Source organism: Poecilia reticulata, linkage group LG6 (genome assembly GCF_000633615.1).
Source record: "Poecilia reticulata strain Guanapo linkage group LG6, Guppy_female_1.0+MT, whole genome shotgun sequence".
Lineage (NCBI taxonomy): Eukaryota > Metazoa > Chordata > Actinopteri > Cyprinodontiformes > Poeciliidae > Poecilia > Poecilia reticulata.
The window spans coordinates 9943780-9965027 of NC_024336.1; the positions used below are offsets into that span (position 1 = coordinate 9943780).

Here is a 21248-nt window from a genome sequence, read left to right on the forward strand (position 1 = left end):
GGGGGAAATAAGAAAAAGAAAAAGCAACGAACATAAATAAACGGAGGGGAGAGAGAGAAGGGGAAGAGAAAAAAAGACGCACAGCTGAAAGGAAATCTGAAATATGCAACGCTTCTTCTGAGAGCTCGTTAAATTATTAACTTCCTGTCTCGCTACGGTGCAGTTCTAGTTGCTTAAAAAAACACACACGCACACACACACACTCACGCACGCACGCATGCACACACACACACACACGCACGCACGCACACCCCCCCCCACACACACACACCGATGGGAGGTCCTCGCTCGTACTTTTGCTGGCAGGAAAAACAAACACGTGAAGCAGCCCTAGCGAGCGAGCGAACGAACGAACGAACGAACGGATTCATGGGATGGAGGACAAAAAAAAAAAGAAAAAAAAATAACAGAAGAGCACAAGCATGGAGAATGAAAATTTCAGTAACCTGGAAGGGAGCCTCCTCCTTTTCATACACACCCCCCCCCCCCCCCACACACACACACACACACACACACACACACACACACACACACACCCTCTGCTGCAAAGCTTGAACCCTCGAAACCTATTCTGGCACAAAACATTGATAGTTCTGATTTATTTTTCCTGTATTTCCCGCAGAGACCTTTTCTCCCCAGCTGCCCTGTCGCCTACCAAAGCTTAAAAAGTTTATAGAAAATGAACCGAATTGTGTTTCTCTCTCTCTCTTTAGAGAAAGAGATGCTGGTCGGCCCCTTCTGAAACAGAAGAGCAGGTTTGCTTAAATGGATTTCATGTTCTAATTTACATGAAGAGTAGGTGAGGCGCAGGAAGGAGCAGAAAAAGGGGGGAGCGCTTGGGCTGCTTCCACCATCTTAGATTGTATTGATTATTCTTTGCTCTCTCACACATGCTAGCCCTCCCTCCTCTCTTCTGCTTCTTTTTCCTGCCACCTTCTCTCCTCGATAGGCTTTTTCTCCCCGTTTTGTGGCAGATTACTGTAACGCTATTGTACAACAACTTCCTGCCAGTTTTTGCTCCGCTTCTAAAACCACTGCGAAAAGGGCAGAGCTCGTGGCTCAAACTTTTTCCTTCTTCTTCTTCTTTTTTCACTCCCCACCCCCTATCCTTTCCCTTTGGCCTCGAACCAGAGCAGATTCTATACGGAGAGGAAAAAGGACATGTTAAAAAAAACCCAAAACAAAACAGAGAGAGAGTCTGTTACAGAGGAACTATTCTGATTTCATTTCTGCTTTCTAAACTGCTGGCTGGGGAGTTGAGGAGGGCGAGCGGGGACTGCATGCCTAGCAGAGACAATGGGAGGAAAAAAAAAGAAAAGGTGGGGGTTCAACTTTTTCTTACTCTTTTTACGCTGTGAAAACTTTCCATGTCGGTGTTTGGAGGGCGCCGAGCTCTTTACAGGGGCTTGAGGAGGTTTTTCAAACATGGCTGCTACCGTTTTGCAAAAAAAAAAAAAAAGAGGGGGTTGCTGGCTTCTGCGCACACCCACCGCCTCTGGTTTTCCTCCGGTTCTCCTTTCTGACTACGAAAATCCCAACGCCTCCCTTCGTACTTCTTGTTTGCTCAGTCTCTTTCTGCGATTGCACACCAGGGTGGAACGGGAGGCGAATGAGTTGTTTTGGGTTTTTCTTTTGAAAGAAAACGTTGCAGTTCGTTTGGTTTTTTTCCCAGTCCTCTCCCCCTTCGAGCTCAATTCGGACTCCCAACGCCGGCACCAGCTATATCCCCAGCTTTTAGAAAAAGGAGCCCCGGTTCCACGTCACATCTCGCCATGCGTTTTAGCCAATTGAAAAACCACTGACTTTATTATGGTCTTGATGTATAAAGCCGTCATGTGTGTATATGTTGGGGAACTTCATTTGGAGGAGGGGAAAAAAATGAAATGAAATGAAAAGAGGGATGATGAAAGAGAATATGCCTGAAAAACTCCAGGATTAAACGATGGCGGCTTGCAGCGGGAAACTTTGTGGGTGTTTTGCTGGGTGTGCAGGCTTGCACTTTGCAGCAGCGTAAAGTTCATCTGAGGATACGGTTTTGGGTTTTGGTGCGGTGCCAGCTCCCACCGCGGCGCTCCTTTTACTTCAGCCCTCTGATGCTCATCCAATTTATTTATTATGCCCAATTTAGACATCTTTCATTTATCATAATCCTGGAGAATAGAGTAATTTTTTTTTTATTTTCAGAAGAATTAAGGAGTCCAATTGATGAATTTTTTTGTGTGCAACTTTCAGTTTTTATAGTTACTTTTTCGCTTTTTGCTTTGGAGTGAAATTTTTTGGAAAAGTCAAACAAATGAAAATACTCAGTAAAGAAAACATTAAACTAAAGATGGGAGTTGCTTCTTTTACAAATAAATAAACAAACAAAAATCCACCAATCACATTTACCTGATTGTGAACATAAAACAAGATGGCAGACAAAGCTGTGAAATAGCCCGCAATTTATCTGCAATATTCTAGTAAAAAATATAATTTATTCCCACCAAAAAAGCAAAATAAATCTGCATCAATCGAATTATTCCATATCTTTATAGACAGACCCAAAGAATATTACAAATATTGAAAATTTAAAAATAAAAATAAATAATCACTTTTAGGAAAAAAATAATTTGAACAAAAACTACAACTTGTGAACAGACTATTAGCTCGTTGTTATTCATTTTTTTCCCTCACTTTTCCATCAGGGAGAAAACGCCAAACACATATTTAAGTGAAATAAACAACATTTTTCACTCAGGTCAGAAACTTTCAGATATTTTTCTAGTAACGCGAAGAAAAAAAAAACCCTACCCAGCAGACGATAAGCGATCCACAACAACAAACAACATCTGCATTTCTAATTTTAAACAAAACATCAAAACGCCATCGGAGGGGAAACAGGAAGTGGTCAGCATCTATGATCGGAGAGCTTCTCCTAACCGACTAACTCAGGACAAGATGAAAGCAAACCACAAGCCTCCCTTCATGACACCGGGTTCCACAATATACTTTCTAGAAACAGGAGCGCGTAGTGTGTGTGTGTGTGTGTGTGTATACGTGCGTGTGTGTGAGGTGGTCTCGGTTAAGCCCTGCACGTGTCTAAACAACTTCTCTATTACGCTCGAGACCTTTGGGGGCACTCCCCCATCGAGCGGGGAACAAAGGCCGTGACCCTGGGGTCAAAAGTGTTACATGGGAGGCTAAGCGGGCCCATTCACTTCTCCGCCGCTGTTTGCTTTAAGAAGGTAAAGATTACGAACACATTAACTATTACCGATTAGGGAGCAGGCGGGAGGGGGGATCCCTCGTGGGAGCCAGGTCCCAGGGCAGCACATCACATCCTATTAACACAGCCTGACCTTTGACCCCAGCTCGTCACCCACAGGCAGTCAAGTGTGACCGTCGGTTTCTGCTCTCTGAGCCTCTGAGACATTCAGGGAAGTAGATGAGTGGAGGAAAAGGAAACTTTTAAAAGATAAAATAAATAAAAACAGCTTTCTGTGCACACAGGAGTGGAGGGTTTGGTGTTTGCATCGGTGCTGCGCTCTGGTTTCGGCTTGGACCTCAGACCCGTTTGTGCGCTCACGTGATGTCGGGTTTTCGGCGCGATCCGATCGGAGAAGTCGTACAAATCGTGCAGGAATGCTCGGGCTTCATGAAATGGTTGCATGTGCAGCAAAAGCTCTCAAAAAACAAAATGGAGGAGATGAGGCATGCGCAGAAGGGGGATTCTATATATACATATATACATTATATTTTAGATAATGGTGATGTAGCGCTCCGTGAAAGGCGTAAGGAGCAGGTCCTTCATGATCCGGATTTCTGATTGCATCCGAACATTATTGTTTAACCCTGAGCCCAGACAGAGAAGCTCTTTCCCAGCTAAATACTGCTGAGTTTTAAAAACACACCTTTTTTGTTTTGTTTTTTTTTATATCTATATTGCTTCTGATTAAATCTTCTAGTTTTTGTTTCGGGTAAACTGTGGAGAAAAAGACTTCCAGAACATAAATTCAAATTTAAGAAGCCTATGTGCCTATTTTAAAACAGATACTTCATTATATGTAAAATTACAAAACATTAGTAAAAAAAAAGTAGTAAAATATTAGATTTTGTCTTTCGTATATAATCCTATCTTGATTTTTCTTCTGTTTTTGACTGAATAATAGAAAAGTAAAAAGGGGAAAATTCCTGTGTCCTTATAATGTATAAGATATAGAAACATGTAAAATGTTAAATTTTATTTCACCATGACAAACAAAAAAAATCACTTTTCCCCTTTAATTAACTCTATTTAGACTTTATCATGTAAATAGTCGTGATTCTAATGTTTAAGAAAATAAGCAAAAATGTCAGAATTTTTTCCTCTCAGTCCACAATTCAGTCTTTAAAAAAGTAATGTATTCCTTTGTCTGTAAAAAAAACAAGAAAAAAAAAGGGTCAGTTAAATAACATTTAATTTGTATTTATTTATGACAAAAAATGCAATAATTATTGTTGGAAATTATGCTTATCTAAGTGACGAATATTTGATTTAATTTAAAGAACAAACAAAACTCAACCATTTCTACTTTTTAGAAGAATTTTAGTTAAAAGTTTTTATTATATGTTTACGATGTAAACCGTTTTCTACATCCTACTGCTTAATTTTACCTAATTTAAAACGTATTTAACCTCATTTATTCTCAGTAAGGACTTTAGAAACTTCACATTAATTTTTCTCCTATAATTTAAAGTAAAAAAAAATAAACTTTTGTGAAAATGCAGAAAAAAAAATGTTGGCACACGTGTTGTAATCCTCTTGGCCAGCTTCAACTTTAACAATCCAGAAATTTCAAAAACCACATTTTCAAGCTTTCTGATTACTGGATAATTTGCAAATGAATTCATCTTTTAAAAAATAATAATAATAATAATTAGAGGAGAGACGAAATAAAAAAAGCAGAAACAAACTCACTTTGTTGTCTTTTCTTTCCTCACAGGATTTCAAAAGAGCACCAGGAGGAAGAGGAGCAGAGCAGAGGCTAGAAACGATGGACCTGCTCGACAGCAGAGCTCAGAGTGGACAACCCAGCCTGGGAGGGACGCGCCCTCACTGAAGCCACTTTTGGCAGCAGCCCCCCTCAGGAGTCAGCCACATTGTGCCGGACTGGCGCCGTGTTCAGACTCAAACTAATGCAGCTCATGCAGCAGATCCACATACGTCTCGCCAGCGTCGCTTTCAGAAGCGTTAATAAAGACACGTCAAACACGAGTTAACGCCAATGCAGAGGAGATTTAGTTGATTTTAGGGCGTAAGGGCGAAAGGCAAAATTGTTTCACGCAACAATTGTTTTTAAAATCAAGCACAACGTTTTGTGAAATGTATTTTTGTATTTATTTACTGTGACTCAGCAATGGGGATAGCACAATTTAAACACATTACTACAAAGATTTAAAACAAAAATGCAAAACATAATCTACAGGTTTAATTTAAAACAGCAAAGCAAAAACATTCCCACTGCTGGTAAAATAAAACCATTATAGTGAAAAAGATTACATTCCTTTAATATTTAGTTTGTTGACACTTGGTAACTTAAATAAATGCTTGCTATGTAGAAAATCACTCATTTTTAATGTCCTGCTCAGGATAGGGTCACAAGAATAACAATCATAATTTAGCTGGTTATTTAATTAATTATTTAATTAACGTTTTGTGTTTTTTTTTTTACCCCGGTGAGATCATTAAGAACTGGTTCTCTTTTACATTGCCAATAAAAGCAAATGTCTTTAGTAGTCTGTAGGTTTGAAATAGTTTTACCTTAATTGGAAAAGTCTGTTTTTTTTTTGTCACCAGACTTTTTTCCAAAACTGACAACTTTGCCTTTTTTGTATGCGAGGAAACAGTGTAGTAGTGGTTTTTCTTCCAGCCGGCTGATTACAAGTGTGCAGCAACATGTGGGGCAGGGAGCCGCGCTACATTACTCCACACGACGTATGGACAGGGAAAACTTTGATCCAAATGCGTGTGTTTCCTCTGGCATCTGGTTAAAGTGGATACTAAACAACAGGAGAGGAAACTTTCTAAGCCTTGGTTCAGGTTGGCATGACAACCAGAGCAGATCAGAAGCCCAGAACCCTCTGAGGTTTCCATGAAAGACAAGACGATTCTAGGTGTATTTGAAAGCATTTTTTTGGTGTTTAGGCTGTGCGTCCACAGGTGAAGTGTATGATCTTTTCTTAATCACCTTATCATTTAACATAAAGTTACACTGGGATTTCTGTTTTACAATCCCACTACGTAGAACCAGAACCAAACATGGAGAAGGAACATTCAGCTTCTGAGCACCATTAATCTGGAACAAACTTCCAGAAAACTACAAAGCTGCTGAAACACTGAGTTCCTTTAAACCCACCTGTTTAAGAGTCACTTTTGATTAGCAATAAAGGGATTATTGATCAACAAATTTGATGAACATTTTCTTCATGATTTTGATGACGGTATTTGACAAAATGTCACATTTTGCTTGTTTCATAATCGGTTACTGCGTTATGTTTTTATTGTGAGCTGTGTCGTTGGTGAAATGAGTTATACAAATAAGCTTTGGCTTACAGATTCTAGGCATTTCAAAACAAAGGAATGGAAGGGCACAGCATTTTATTAAAATGTACAAGTTTTTAATTACAACTATTTTGAACAATTTTCCACCTGAACACTTTCTGAAAACCTGTGAAACGCTGTGAAAAGCAGTCTTAATTTTTGTCCCAGTTCAAAAGACGCCCGACTGGCAGCAGCCCGGCCACCGCTGCCGCTCGGTGTTTTTTGTGTTGCTCTCTGGCACCGTTACTACACCGTTTTCTGTGGAGCTACTTCCTGTCATGTTTGCATGCATTTTTTCTTAATCGTTTACAAAGAAACGTCTCAGTGCTTCATACAGACATCAGAGTCTGAAATAAACTGAATGCCATCAGTGCTGGTATATGTCTATAATGATTAAACCACAGGAACATTCGACAAACGGTAACTCTATAAGATCACATCATGTATTCGATTCTAGTCAGTTTTATTTATACGCCGCCAATTCACAACAAATGTCGTCTCCCCAGGGAATTTACAAATAAATCTGCTTTATTTCAATTATGCATACGTTCCAGTTGATACCAGTTATCAAGCTGTACTGTAAGCTCGATTAATTTTGTTAAGTAGTTTAAAAAGTTTCTATTTTTCTGTTTGTACAAGTATGTAAGTATTTAGATGATAATCAAAATCGAAGTGTGAAATTATGAAATAAATATTTTATTTACTTGGAAGGCTCTTTCAGGTTTGTCTTTAACTTATTACGAACATTTTACAGGTCTGTCACAATAAGCAATAAATCAATTAATTGTATGATACCTTTAATCAAAATCAATAATTTCCATTTGCATAATTTCTCGTTTTTCTCTTTTCTCTCTTTCTACGAAAAAACATGCGTGACTAAAGTCTTCAGTCTGGTGTTTTGGTCTCAATCAGACCTTTTTTTATTATGTTTGTTGTTTCTGTTGTTTTATTTATTTATTTTAGATATTTAAAATGTCTTCCAGTTCCAGTGTTAAATGTTCATTAGAATTTAGAGTTTATTGTCGTTTCAGAATGCGTAACTTTATATTACTTGAAAATAGCCTCAAACCACCAATATTATCATTTATCTCACAAACTTCTGAGACAATTTATCGTCCGGCAAAATGGCCTAGATGGACAGAAAGAATATCTTTTCCTTTCCATTAACCGCTTTGTGAATATATATTTTTTTTAATCTATGACTTCTTTAGAAAATTTTGTACAATTTTAGTGGCTTGTAATAAAATACAAAAAAAGCTCTTTCTAAGTCATCTTAACTCACAGCATCAGGACTCCACATACCTGGACTCACGAGGAGAGCTGACACTTTAAGCAACCCTGTGTTTTTTGTTTTATCCTCCGTGATGGCAACCCTAGTGTTTTATGGGCCCGGACTGTCTGTGCCGCAGGGCTGCCAGAGGTCCAACGGCACCGCCTCAACGCTGCGTTTCATCCACTCGCGTTTTGTTATGTCACACACCCCGAACCCGCATCCCTCGGCCCGGCTGAGAACATGTCAAGTGTGCGCCCTAATGCGCTTTATCCTTTTCATAAACACTGCTGCCACTCCCGGTGCCTCCTCCGGGGCAGAGCCACAAACCGAGCCAGAACCCGAATCCCTTCACGACTCCCTTCCTCAGCACGACGCTTCAACCAAAAAAACAAAACAAAACTATTAAAGCAGGTATTTTGCTGAGAGCAATAAAGACCACCGAAATATGCTTCTAAACTTCTGCACTGTGAAAAAAAAAGCAAATGCATTAGGATCCCTTGGAAGATCCTGATGTGAAAGTGTCGTCGCCTGAAAAGCTCTGATTAGGGAGAGTTCAGGCTGGGCTGACAGACTGACAAGTGTGATGTTATTTCCAGTAGGATATTTATCTACGTGGGAGAAGAGCTGAGATTTACAGGACAGCTGCAAAAACAGAGGCTGCACTCCAAGAGCAATTTCATTAGCACTCTCGGTTTCTGCAAAAAAATAAAAAATAAATCTTACATAAGTTCAAAGTGTCTTTGCTGCAGAGGCATATCAAAATTTATATTTTACTCTTTATTGTTAGCATTTGATATTGCATGCAAGCAATAATGGCTACAATTATATTGTGTAAAGCTGTTGGGAATGCAAAGATGAGCCAAAATGTAGATTCATTTCTGCCATTTTTACGCTTTTAACTGAAAATAAAAACTCAGAAATACTGGCTGTAATTATGTAAAAATCTGGATTTTCTGCACTTTGTATAAATGAGGCAGCGGCCTGCACAAGTTCTTCACTCGTGCAGCGAAATTATATAGTTAATCTATTTGAAACAGAACAGCAAAAATGATCTCAGGGCTGTTAAAATAACTACTTATTATTAAAGCTATGATAATCCTTTCACTATTACTTTACTTTTGATGCACAGACCTTAAAAATAAACAAACATATAATTAGTAGTAGATTTCAGTTCCTTATTTCATCTCTTTAAATTCATTTCTAATCATTTTGGTTCTTTTCCAATTAAAAAGACAAGAGGAAAAAAAGAAAGGGTCCGGCCTTTAAACATGCACCCAAAGTGAATATTACCCACTGTGTTGTGCTTTTTACAGAGCGACACGAGGACGACAAGCTGATACCAGCCGGTTAATTCGTCAGTCCATCAGCTCAGGTCACTCAGCAGACCTAATTACCTGTAGTTTCCCCCCAACTAGAGTTTCAAAGAGTGATGGATGACACTCCTTTGGACTACACACCATTAAAATACATTTTATAATTGCCTCACGTGTCAATCTAACATAATGGGTGTGTGAAGAGGGACTGTGAGGAAACATACTGTGGCTTCACTGAATTGTGGTAATTACACACAAAGTTAGAACTACAAAAACAGATCCAATCATCTAATGGCTTTTATTTAAAACAGAACAGCGACAATTATTCCTCCTACGGCAAAGAAAAACAAAAACAAACATTTCATTTTTACAATTACGATGTCAGATAGTTATCCTTGGCAAAATTATATCTGAAAAGATAAATTATTTCACACCCCAAACACTTGCATGTAGGAATTAAAATCTAATAAATAGATTTGCTAGTATTTAAGAGTTTGTTAAGTAGAACAAATCTTTGAGTGTGAGAAACGTGTATTATCCCTCTTTCTGCCAGCTTACCGGCAGTGTGCAGGCTGCGAAATGAGAAGCAGGTGATCGGTTTGTGTGATCTGCAACAAGAGACCGTGATCGGCGATCACCGATCATACACTTTTTCACGGAAATCGGCCGATTATGATCGGTGGTCGATCGATTGGCACACCCCTACTTGCAAGCACATTTTTTTCTCATTTCAAGCGTACTAAAGTATTTGCATTAGAAACTGGACAAAAGTACTTGGTAAGATTTTGTTTTTTTACAGTGCAAACTGTTACTTTGGGTTGGATTCAGACCTCACTAAGCCCCTGTCATCCACATAAAGGAGCTTCGTACAGCTCTTAGCTAGTGTTGTTACTGTTTATATACTGTGTATACTGTTTAACAGTAACAACGCTATCAACGCTTCATCAAGTTTCCATAAATTAACTTCATGAACTTTAAGATGTGTATTTCACACTTGTGGTTGAAGTACTGAAATGTTTTAGGTTTAACTCCCTAGAAGATGAGTGATACCAACAATCATCTAGCCAAAGGTGTTGACAGAGTTCGGGAAGCTGTGGCCTGGCGACCCCTGACCTTTCACACCGGCTCAGACGGGCAGAAGGTCAGGAAAAGGACATGGAGTTGGAAGAGGGAAGTGAATTCTATCCTTCCGTTTCTCCGCGGTCCTGCGTGCATCGACAGCAAGATGAGCTGGACGCCGTTCCAAAATCCACACTCGTTTGGCTGGGAGCAAAGCACCGTGGCCCGGGTGCGTTTCAAAGGAAGTGCTGAGGAAAGCGGGTTTTTTTTTTGCACCAGAAACCCCTGCACTTGACTGAGTGTGTGCTTGCCTGCTGCTGTGCCTTTTGGGCCGACTTGACCCAACTCATTATCCCTCAGCACCAATATCTGTCATCTGACGGGGCCAAAATGGCTGGCGGCCCACTTGCTTCCCCCTTCTGACAGAGAAAAACTCTACCTCGTCTCGTCTTATTGTAGCGCTCGACAATATTTTATCATCGTCCCCACACCTCGTAAATATTAGTGCCTCTGCAGAGACACTGCGTGAGATTGAGAGGTTGGAAGGCGAACAGCAGAGCCTTCGCTCTTGCATTGCCTTCGGTTGAGTCGCTGCCTGTGGAGGCGACAACCTGCCAGTGACAAACGCTAATGCCCCCTTAGAATGCCACAGACTGGAAGAGAGACCGCAAAAAATGAGAGCACATTCATTTTTCAGAACGCCAGATGCTACAGCACATCAGTGCCTCGCAAGTAGGGGCATGGAAGGAGCCCGAAAGAGAGACCGAGAGCAGGCCTACGATAAAGAGGAAATGAAAAAGAGAACAGGGGATTTCGTGGCAGTAAGATCTGATGCCGGTCTCCGTTCCACAAAGTTCAACGTCGATGTGCGCAACTCTCTCTCTCTCTCTCTCTCTCTCTCTGCAGACGAGAAATCTGGCAGGGTGTGGGTCAGGGGACAGGGCTGAGTCTAGTGTTGGGGGTGGGGTTGGACTGCTGGAGAGTGATCTTTTTTTTCCAGTGGGGTGAAAGGCGGATGGTCATGTGTGCAGAGGCTCATGACAAAAGGGTCTTTTATGTGCAGCGTATGCAGATAGAGGAGGCTCCTTTGTGCACAGATGGAGATCCCATGCCTGGGTCTGCCTGCGGTGCAGAGAGAAGGGAGGGCGGAGAGGATAGAGGAGTGTTGGTGAAGGGAGGAGAGGGGAGGGGAGGGAGGAGTGTCTCTGGCACTGAGTGCCATCACTGTGTCTGGTGGGGGATGGGGCACGGAAAAGGAGAACCGAGCTGTCCTGGTCCTACCAGGTTCGGCTGGGAGGAGGGGCTTCAAGTCTTGCTGAGAGGATACAGAAACGTGCAACCTGATAGTGGCATGGCACAGACCTCGAACAAGTGGATCGGAGGTCAGACATTGTTGGCGAGTAATTGCCGCCGGTGTTCGATGTTGGCAGGTTTGGAAAACGTGGTTCATCGCTGACAAGGTGGGGGAGTTCAAAAGGCCACATACAGCAGCTCTCAAAAGTAAACACACCTCTGTTAAAAATGTTAAGCTTTCATACTATGAAAAGATGACCGTGATAAATTATTTGAAAACATTTTCTACATATAAAGTACGGGGGCACCCATTGCAATTTTCTGACTGATCACCGATTACTGATCTCACCTGCTGTTTCAGATTTTGGAATACGCCAATTTTTTGGGGATGTTCTGTTGCTAAATATAGCAAGAAAGCCTCTGAGTTGGCAACAGTGTTGTGACGATTGTTAACTGCAAACGTGCAGACATGACCTGGTGGGTCGGTCCGTCAGTCAAACCTTTCTGACAGAGCAAAACAGTGGTTGATTTTCAGATCTTTGCTGAGGTAGATAAGATCGGCTCCACATGTAAGTATCAACCAATCACTGATCTTCCAAAATTAAAGAAATCAGCGCATCCCTAACATAAAGTGAAATCAATACTACACAAATCAAGTGAAAATCCAGAAGTAATATTGCTGCATGGAAGTGTAAATCCTTAAGCTGATACTTTGTTGATTTGGTTGACAAGAGCGAGATCTGAAGCTCTTATGTAAGGTACAGCGGACAAATATTCCCTAGWAAAGATGAACGATGTCAAGAGACTCTTACCTAAGAAGACCAAATGCTGAAACTGAATCAAAATGTACTGGTTGTCCCTGAGCATCTCTGAGTTTCCCTTAGACGGACTGGTGATTTGTTTACGGACTGAGATCTGTGTCCCCCGACTCTTGCTCGATGGCGACTGGAGATATCTCCCCTCCCACACATAGAAAGGCGTGTTTAGATAATGGATTCAATATTCTAATTTTTACATCACAAAAACCTGACATTAGTAGAGATGTGTACCATATTTTAGCAAGCAAGAGAAAAAAAAAAAGTCAGGTCAAAGTCAGACTTTCCCGGTTTGTACCACTCTCTTTTCTAAGTCGTATTATGGCGAATCGTTGTTCTAAATGTTATCCTTCTATTCTTTGAATTTATTTAGTCAAGTGACAAACATTTCAAATGTTCCATCTTGTTGACCTTTCTACGTTGAGAGACTGAGAGTCTCCTCTGTGCTAAGAAGATGTTAAGCCCTTTGAAGCAGCATGTCTTCCAAGACAAGGATGCCACAACGTTCAGGGAAGAGACTCTTATCCTGCGTGAGAATCCACTGACTGATCACTTAAACAGAAACCTCTGAATATGATGGTGACCCTGACAAACCAATGAGTCAGAAATATTGGGTCACTTGAAGAAGATGAGTTCAACAAAATTTATATAAAAAACTAATCATCTTTGCAGTTTTAGAACCAAAGACGAGGTATTAAAAAATGCTAAGCTTTGTCGACTGGAGAGTAACCAAGGATGGGTTTGACTTTTTAAGACCGGACTTCATCAAGGATAGTCATAATTGGAGGCTAAACTTCAGCTACCAACTTCATAGAAACTATGTAAAAAAACAAAAAAAACTGGAATTCATTTTTTCATACTAAAATAAAATGGCAAACGAATAAATCCAATTTCATTTTGACAAATTCATGTAATTTACGGGAAGCTGCACTACCCAAAATGTTGCCACCCAAAAAACTTACAAGTAATGGTCACTTTCTCAATTCCTATTTAGCTAACTGCATGCTAATCTTCTGAAGTCAGGCATCCTGTAGATGAGAAATATCGGGTGACCTCACACCCAGGGTTTCCTCCTGTGTATTATAAGCCTGGCGGGTCAGCAGGCTTTACTTCTGTCCTCACCAGGCTAAGCATTGCTTATATTTTTTTAAAGGTTTTGTTGGCTCTAGTGGCCTTTCTTTGAAAGTAGTTTGATAGGAAAGAGGGGGAAGACACGCGGCAAATGCCGCCAGGCCGGGAATTGAGCCTGCGACCACCGGCATGAGGACTAAGGCCTCAGTACATGGGTTGTGCTTTGCCACCACAGCACTCAACTTTGCTTATTTTTTGTAAGATTTTAATTTTTTAAAATATTTTTTAAGACCTTATAGCTGGTGTTCAGATATTAATATTCCAATATTTTAATAACACATAATTATCAAGTGATATTTTCAAATTTCATGTGAACTTTAAACATTTTTTTAACTCAAAAACCTAGCATCCTGCCACTGGACTTAGCAGGTTTTCTGGGGGAAATTTTGCACAGCAAAAGATTTGCTTGGGCTCATTGATTACTGGTGGTTCAGTCCATCAGACAAGACAATATTTAGTTCACAAGCAAAATGCAAGAAAAGATTTTGAGAAAAGGTGTCCCTCCCAGGAATACTGACACAAAAACTCCCACTCCGGGAAGCAGTATTTTGATTTTTCATAAATGATATGTGTGTAGTGTGGGTCCCACGCTACACACAGAAGGCATGCTCTATGTTAAATCATGGCTTCCTAGGAACATGTTTCTGCACCAAAAGCTTTGCCACAGTAAGATATGGAGTTGATTTAGAAAATGTTCACAACTTGTTAGTTTCCATAGCAACATGTCCCACCCTAATGATCACATCAAAGGTCAAAGAAAATGAATTCATTAATGTCAGTGAGAGGAAAGCAGAAAGAGGTCTTCTGTTGTTTTGCAGGTAATGAGCCAAAGTGATAACAACTTCACCAAACACGAGGCAGAGCGGCGAATCCTGATGCAGTCGCTGCTCCGGTTTCATCCGGCCACACGCTGAAGTGTCTTTGGGCAAAATACGGAGCTCCACACTGCTCCCATTTCACATTGGTTTCTGCACCATGGAGTGAGAAGCACTATCTGTTTGCAGTTAATACGTTCAAATGCATCACTAAAACGAGAAAAAAAGAGTGATTTCAAAATTGTGCTCACATGAAAATGTTTTAGCCAAAATAAGCCAAAATGCAGACTGAATCAGCAACACTTTAGGGCTGAAGCGATTAATTGGATTAATTGTGATGAATCACTGAAATAATCACTAACTAATTTAGCAATTGATTAATTATTCCTCAAGTGGCATAGTTTTAGCTTCACCTAGTTCACATTCAGTAAAAAAAAAAAAATTATGAAAATCTTCCATTTAGCATCTTTTGCTATCCAATTGGTTAACGTCCAAGTTTCTAATTTTAGACTGATCTGATCTAACTTTCTCTTCACTTTGCTACAAGAGATCTTTCGTTACTTGTGGTAAAAACAAAGGTGACTGAGTGATTTGCATTTCAAACGCATAAAGATTATGTGGGCCTGGCATCTTAAACTGTATTTGTAATGTTCTGGTTCAGTTCAGTGATCTGCCAAATTTGACATATTTAACTTTAAGTAAGTGGTGTCCTGATGAAGGCCATTTCAAAACGTGTGGTGTTTTTTCAAGACACTTATTTGTGTTTACGGGTCTTTGAATGTACAGTCATAGCCACGCAGAACACTGCAAAGAAATTGGAAATGCTTTTTTTTTTTAATCACTACTTTTACTGTTACAAATACTATCACAAAATCTTAAGTTCCCTCCATTTCACACTTGTCATGCATTTAAGATGTTTTAACAAATCCACAGTGATTTTTGTGTTTGATTATGCTGAAAAATGCACAGGATTTATTTGTTATTTGTAATCTTAATCTTAATATAAATTCGCAGCAACAGACATTTTTCAACAAGTGTTGATTTGAAGTCCTCTGGATTGTTCAGTGTCTTAAACTACATTTTTAAAATGTCTAAATCTGTGCTAAAGTTTTATTTATGGATTTTAAAGACAAATTTTGTTTTCTGCAGGGGCTCCCCTCAAACAACTACCATTAACGGGTCGTTTCTCAGCTGAAGCTCTGAGCTGACACCAAGCCACAAGAAGCATCTGTAGCATCTGGCGTTCTGAAAAAAAACAGTGTTTTTTTTTTTTTACTGATCTTTTCTGGAAAAGAAACAATCTTTTTACCGTGTGACCTCCTGTACAGGGAAGGAAATGCAGTCTTACTGGCATTGTCCGGATATTCTGGGCTATTTTGTTACAAATTGGATTAAAGAGATGTTTTAAAACGATTTCTTAGAAGTTGATGTCAGCGCTCCATCTATTACCTACAGTAAAAACTGCTGAGAGTCGCCGGTGTGGCAAAGCAGAGAAAACATACAAAACTAGTTAGCTGAAAAGTTGGGCCGGTCTAAAATCACATTTCTGTTGTTTTTAAAAAATAAAATAAAATCACAAATATAGTCCCTTAATCAACATTGTCCTTTTGAGGGAATTCCTGAATGGTTCAAACCCCTCAGGGGATGGATAAAGTGTTTGGGTTTTGACTAGGCCCAGTCTCTGGTGGATTTTCTGGATTGTTTTGGATTCATTGTCCAGTTTAGCTTGATGGTCTCACGTTTTCCATGATTACCTTCTAAAACACAATAGAGTCCATTGTGAACCTCATGGTGGTCACCTGGCCGGTCCTGCTGCAGCAAAGCATTCCCACATCATCACCCTTCCACGACACGCCATAGAAAGTATCAGACGCAAATAAAAGCTGAGTAAAAATAAAATTCCTAAATAGCATCTATTAAAGCGGCCGTGAAATTCTCTATTATACACCGTTTTACCGTTACATCAGACAGTTCCTCTGTCAAGTCACACTTTCCATTATTGTTAGGTAAACACAGACTAACAGCCTTCAGCGCAATTTTCACTGACTTGTAGGTTAAAAAAATGTGTATTGTAAAAATGAGGCCAGTGTTAAGGGTTGTAATTTATTGGAATGAAGATTACTTTTTAAATTATTATTATTATTATTATTTTGATTAACAAAACAACCTCAAACTAAACCAAACCCCACTTAAAAACATTTAAATATGAAAATAAAATGCAAGAATCTTGCTGTGTTTGGCAGATTGTGCTTCATTCAGCTAATCGTTGTCGCGATGTCCCGACTGATTGTGTACATAAACTTCTTGCAAGAAGAAAAGTGGTGTCAACAGCTGACGTTCTTGTGGGTCGCCAAGGAGACCAGTGTGCAGTACGTGGCATTCAGTTGTGAAAGAATTGTCCATAAACTTGAGTCCATCTGGCCATGTGAGAAATCAAAAGTAGCCACAACTCTTCACATTTTTCCAAGTTTGATCATATTGCAGACATTCGCGTATCTTATTGAGATTTTATGTCGCAATGTAGGGCACGAATATAAAACAAGTGAAAAAGTTCAGGGATAAAATTTCAGAGATGTTTAAAGCAGCATTAGGGTGAAAAAAATTATATCCCAAACTTTGTAAATCTAAAACCACACCGGGAAAGGTGAGCATTAATCAGAGATGCAGCTAAGAGGCCCAATGGTTACTCTGGAGGTGCTGCAGAGATCAACAACTCAGGTGGGAGAATCTCTCACCAATCTCTCAGAGTATACAACTATCAGCAGTATACTATGAATCCATAGATGAAAGAAAGTCCTAAAAAGTTCTGTTTGCAGTCATGTAACTGCAAACGAAGGGAAAAGACAGATTCTTGACAATCTACAGGGATATTCAAGGGGTGTAAATGGTTTTGTAAGTTTCTGTACATGTGGATCTTCTAAGCATCAACCCGTTTCCATTCCAAGCTATTTTTCCCCCACATGTTCCAATGTATGTAAAACAGAAACATTGGGAAACATTCGCTCTCAATCACATGGTTTAAAATTATTGTTTGACAAGCAGAAGTTTGCTATACTTCATGTTTGTTTCTTTAGTTTTATGCTCATTCAGCTAATGAATGATTGAGTGCATTGATTAAATGAAATAAATACATAAAATTAACTTTGCAGGATTTACTTTGAGTCACTTGTTGGTAGAAATAATATCAATGCAACATATACTTTAGCTCAGCGACTCAGAAGATATACTGTAAAATAGTGATGAGGCGCTGGGATATAGAAAGCGCGAAGTAGACAAATGAATAATGGAGATGACAGTCAGTGGTAAAACTCTATCATGTTCGATAGCCGCCTGTCTCAGCTGACCTGTAAAATCTTTGAGACTGGAACAAATGCAAATAGCTCTGACTTGCTCGCACCAAAAAAAAAACTCCTGAAGGCTTTTCAAGTGAGCTTATTCTGACAATGGTGCAATGCCCTGAGCGGGGTGAATATACGGTCTGGGCCTTGAATGGTACAATGTGTGAGAGCCGCGAGGGGGGAAGCAGCGGAGTGAAGGCTCAGAGACCCCTCCGGCTGCCTACCACTGAGCAGAGCATCGGCTGCCAACACAATAACAAAGCTGACCACCACAACTCGCAATAACTGGAAAACACAAACGATGCAGTCACTAGCGTGGTCACGCCGCACGGACTAATGTTTAATACATCTGTAGTGTATAGCTAATGAGAATAGATGTCATGTATTTTCAAAAGCAGATTAATTAGTCCATAAAGTTGTTTTTAAGAAGGTGATTATGGATAATTGACCTTTTTGAGCTTTCCATCATCTAACAGTGTTATTCTCTCATCAAACACATAATGTTGCTTTGACTCTTTTATCCATGGTTGAGAAATCCTTAAAGGGGCAGTATTGTGTGTTTTTCATGATATGACTAGAAATTGGACATCTGTCTCTTTAAGAAGCTCCTGCTCTTTCTAATACTCTTCTGTAAGAAGTCGCTCCTCTATTTACCCTTTAACATCGTTTTTACCAGCGTTTCACTGAGAAGAAGTTTGCATTTTGAGCTCAGCAGATGCTCAGTTCCACCAGGTGTTTGCTAATTGCTGCTGCTGGCTAGTCTGAAGGAGCCGAGAGTGGTAGTCATGAGGGAAGGATGCTCTGTGAGGTGGAATCTTGGAAACTGCAGCTCTAAGGGGGCGCTTTGCAGAGCTCAATGGTTGCCACAGGAGATTCAAAGATTTCTCAAACATGCATAAAAAATCACTCCAGATATGTTTTTGAAGAGGGAATAACTTTATAACATGACGTAGAGCTCAGAAAAGTTGATTTTACCTTTACTCTCCCGTGGCAACCATTCGGGGGTGCATCAGCGCCCGTTCATACAATGCGCTGCCTACTTACATAAATCTCCGCCTTGTCACTTCAGCACTCACTCTCAGAACTCCTTCAGACTAGCAGCAGCAGTAATTAACAAACACCTGGTGGAACTGAGCATCTGCTGAGTTTCTAAGAACGATTATAAATGGCATCAGTCGGCGCACTGAGAAGCACTGTTGTGATTATTTGCTAAAGTGAATGACGGGAAGGATAGGAGACACACGTCAATTTCAAAGTGCCAGACTTGACTATAATTTAATTTTTTTAAGTTATTTTTGATACATACAGCATTTTATAACAACTGAAGTTACTTGATTGTGCTGTAAAATACATAAGGTCCTCCCTTTAAGCTACTAAGACAGCATTGCCTTTAGTCTCATCTGCAGATCCACCAAACAAGCTGATACCAAACTTTGAGGTCTGACCCAATGAGTCCAATTTCAGCTGACTGATATATATATTTTTTTCATGCTCCAGACTGTAACTTGTGTATGTTTGTACTTCATAGATGTAGGTTTGAATTCAGCAGGAAAGGAAGATTATTCTCATATGTGGATATTTTGCATCTCTAGTCTAGTCAATCTTATTTAACATTTTTCATTTGCACTGAAGATCAACATTGCCCTTCGTTCATCCTGTGCAGTGCATATAGTCATCACTTCTCAAGTTTATTCATGTGCCAGGAAGGCTTTGGCGATATCTCTTTAAAAGAGGGCCGGAACCCACAGCTGTGAGAGCCCTCTCACGTCCACTTTCAAACTTCATTTTTCAGCTTTTTGAAAAGATCTTCAGAGGCACTCTATGGATGTTTGGAAGGCACTCTCATCAGCTTCCAAATTTCCCAGCATGCCATATTGCAGGGGGTAGCTTTGTTCCCAAAGTTAACTGAGAAGTTGCCCTCCTGAGCCTGACTCAAAGCCCTGCTACCCTCTCGCTCACGCAGGTTTTTAGATGATAAATGTTGTTTGTGTGCAATCTCTCTTTTATCTTAGATGTTTTATTGGCAGATCTCAATTTTTTTGTGTCTGTTCTAGCTGGGTTTTTATTACAGGTTTTGGACAGCTTTTGATGCTTTACTAGAATTTAAGCTGTGATTGAAAAAAATAAAAATAAAAACAAAACAAAAAAAAAGAAACCCTTTCCTTTCCATGACGCTTCATGAATTTGATTTTATCTGCTTTATTCAGTTTTCCGGATTCTCAAGCTAAATCACTGGAATTAAAGTCACATTCAACAAATGCATGATCAAAGCCACTTAATAGCTTGAAATGGGACCCATTTTCTGTGATGAACAACTAAATTATACTTAATCCTAATGCCATGGAAACAGCTCAGACCCCTTTTTGCTTCAAAGTGGATACTTCAGCTGCACTGGCTGACATGCGAGGGACAGTGCAGGCTGCCTGCAGCATCTGGTGGACACCTACAAGACTGCAAGTCTCTGGAAGCTTTATGGGAGACTTCAAGAGTCGGATAAGACACTAAAAAATGTGAGCCACGGGGTATTTATCTGGAGCTCCGGAGCCATGCACAGTATTTAACCTAAGCCCTCGGCAGTGGACGCAAAACCAACATAAATTAAGGCTGATATTCAACAAATGGTAATAAAATGTCAACAACAATGTGCTCAGCTCAAGAAAAGTCTCTTCGTCTGGGCTGCAAATGAAGTCCTGCCAAGAACTGTTGGGGTTCGTGAAATAACGACGACAAAGCAAAAGCGACGTTTGCTTTTTAGGTGTGCCTCTTCTTCACTTGTTGCCCAAACGGAGCTGGCTAGGAAAGATGATGGCTGAGAACACTTAGAAAAAGTACAGGGGAAGCCTTTGCTCGTTTCTTTTATTTTGAGTACATTTTGTATTTAGTAAAAAAATAAGAAACCACGACAGACAAAAGATGCTTAATATCTAGGTTAGTTAACCTTTAGTTGCTAGCAAGGCTAAAGAAAGCAAATGCTTTGGAGTTCTCAACTGAAGGGTTATTTTAACGCAACATTTGACTATTTCTAATTAAAAATTTAAAACAATTTGGGTAGCCAAACTTGTTCTTGACCTGATAATCTGGTTCAAGTTGTACATCATTTGTTTTTAAAATAAAGTCAAAGATCAAATTACTTTTAGTGTACATGTTTATTAAGCAGTCAAATGAAAAAAAAAAAGACTTTCTCATGTTATTTATCTATTTATATCTATTAAAATGAGGATAACAACTCAAACCTCAATGGGGATAATAGATTGAGATTTTCTCACATTACTTAGTTACATATTTTTTTCTCAATAGTTTTTTGTAAACTTATTTACTACTTGTTGTTTCATCCCAATGATCTTGGCAATTTAAACGTTTCTACATCACTCTGAGTCAGTCTCACTTTACATAAAGAACATAAACTTTAAAATAGGTAAATAAATACACGTCACCTGATGTGCTTGAATCCAATGAAGATTCACTTTTTTACAGATTGATGATAGAAAATATGCTTAAAATCGATGCTGTAATCACTTGCCAAATAATTTAGCAACAAATTTATACGTTATTGTCACTGCGTTCAACTTTTCTAGATGAAGAGTGTGCTTCAAAAAACTTCCTGTACTTTCATTTTTATTGCTGAGTAAAGTAGGGATAAATGTTTTATTTT

The 21248-nt window shown here is 39.6% G+C and overlaps 1 long non-coding RNA gene across 5 annotated transcripts in view; it reads right to left on the reverse strand.

The window, feature by feature from the left end:
- LOC103465914 (uncharacterized) overlaps positions 1–21248 on the reverse strand; it is a 103915-nt gene that overhangs the window by 30050 nt on the left and 52617 nt on the right. Inside the window, exon 1 of one of the 5 annotated variants that reach the window (XR_001776700.1) lies at positions 7862–7880. The exons of 2 other annotated variants lie outside the window; for them this stretch is intronic. This is a non-coding gene — a long non-coding RNA (uncharacterized LOC103465914). Of the gene's footprint in view, positions 1–1342; positions 1362–4936; positions 5033–7861; positions 7881–21248 lie in introns of those variants that run through there. 2 more of the 5 variants (XR_001776698.1, XR_001776701.1) reach the window with 2 other exon arrangements.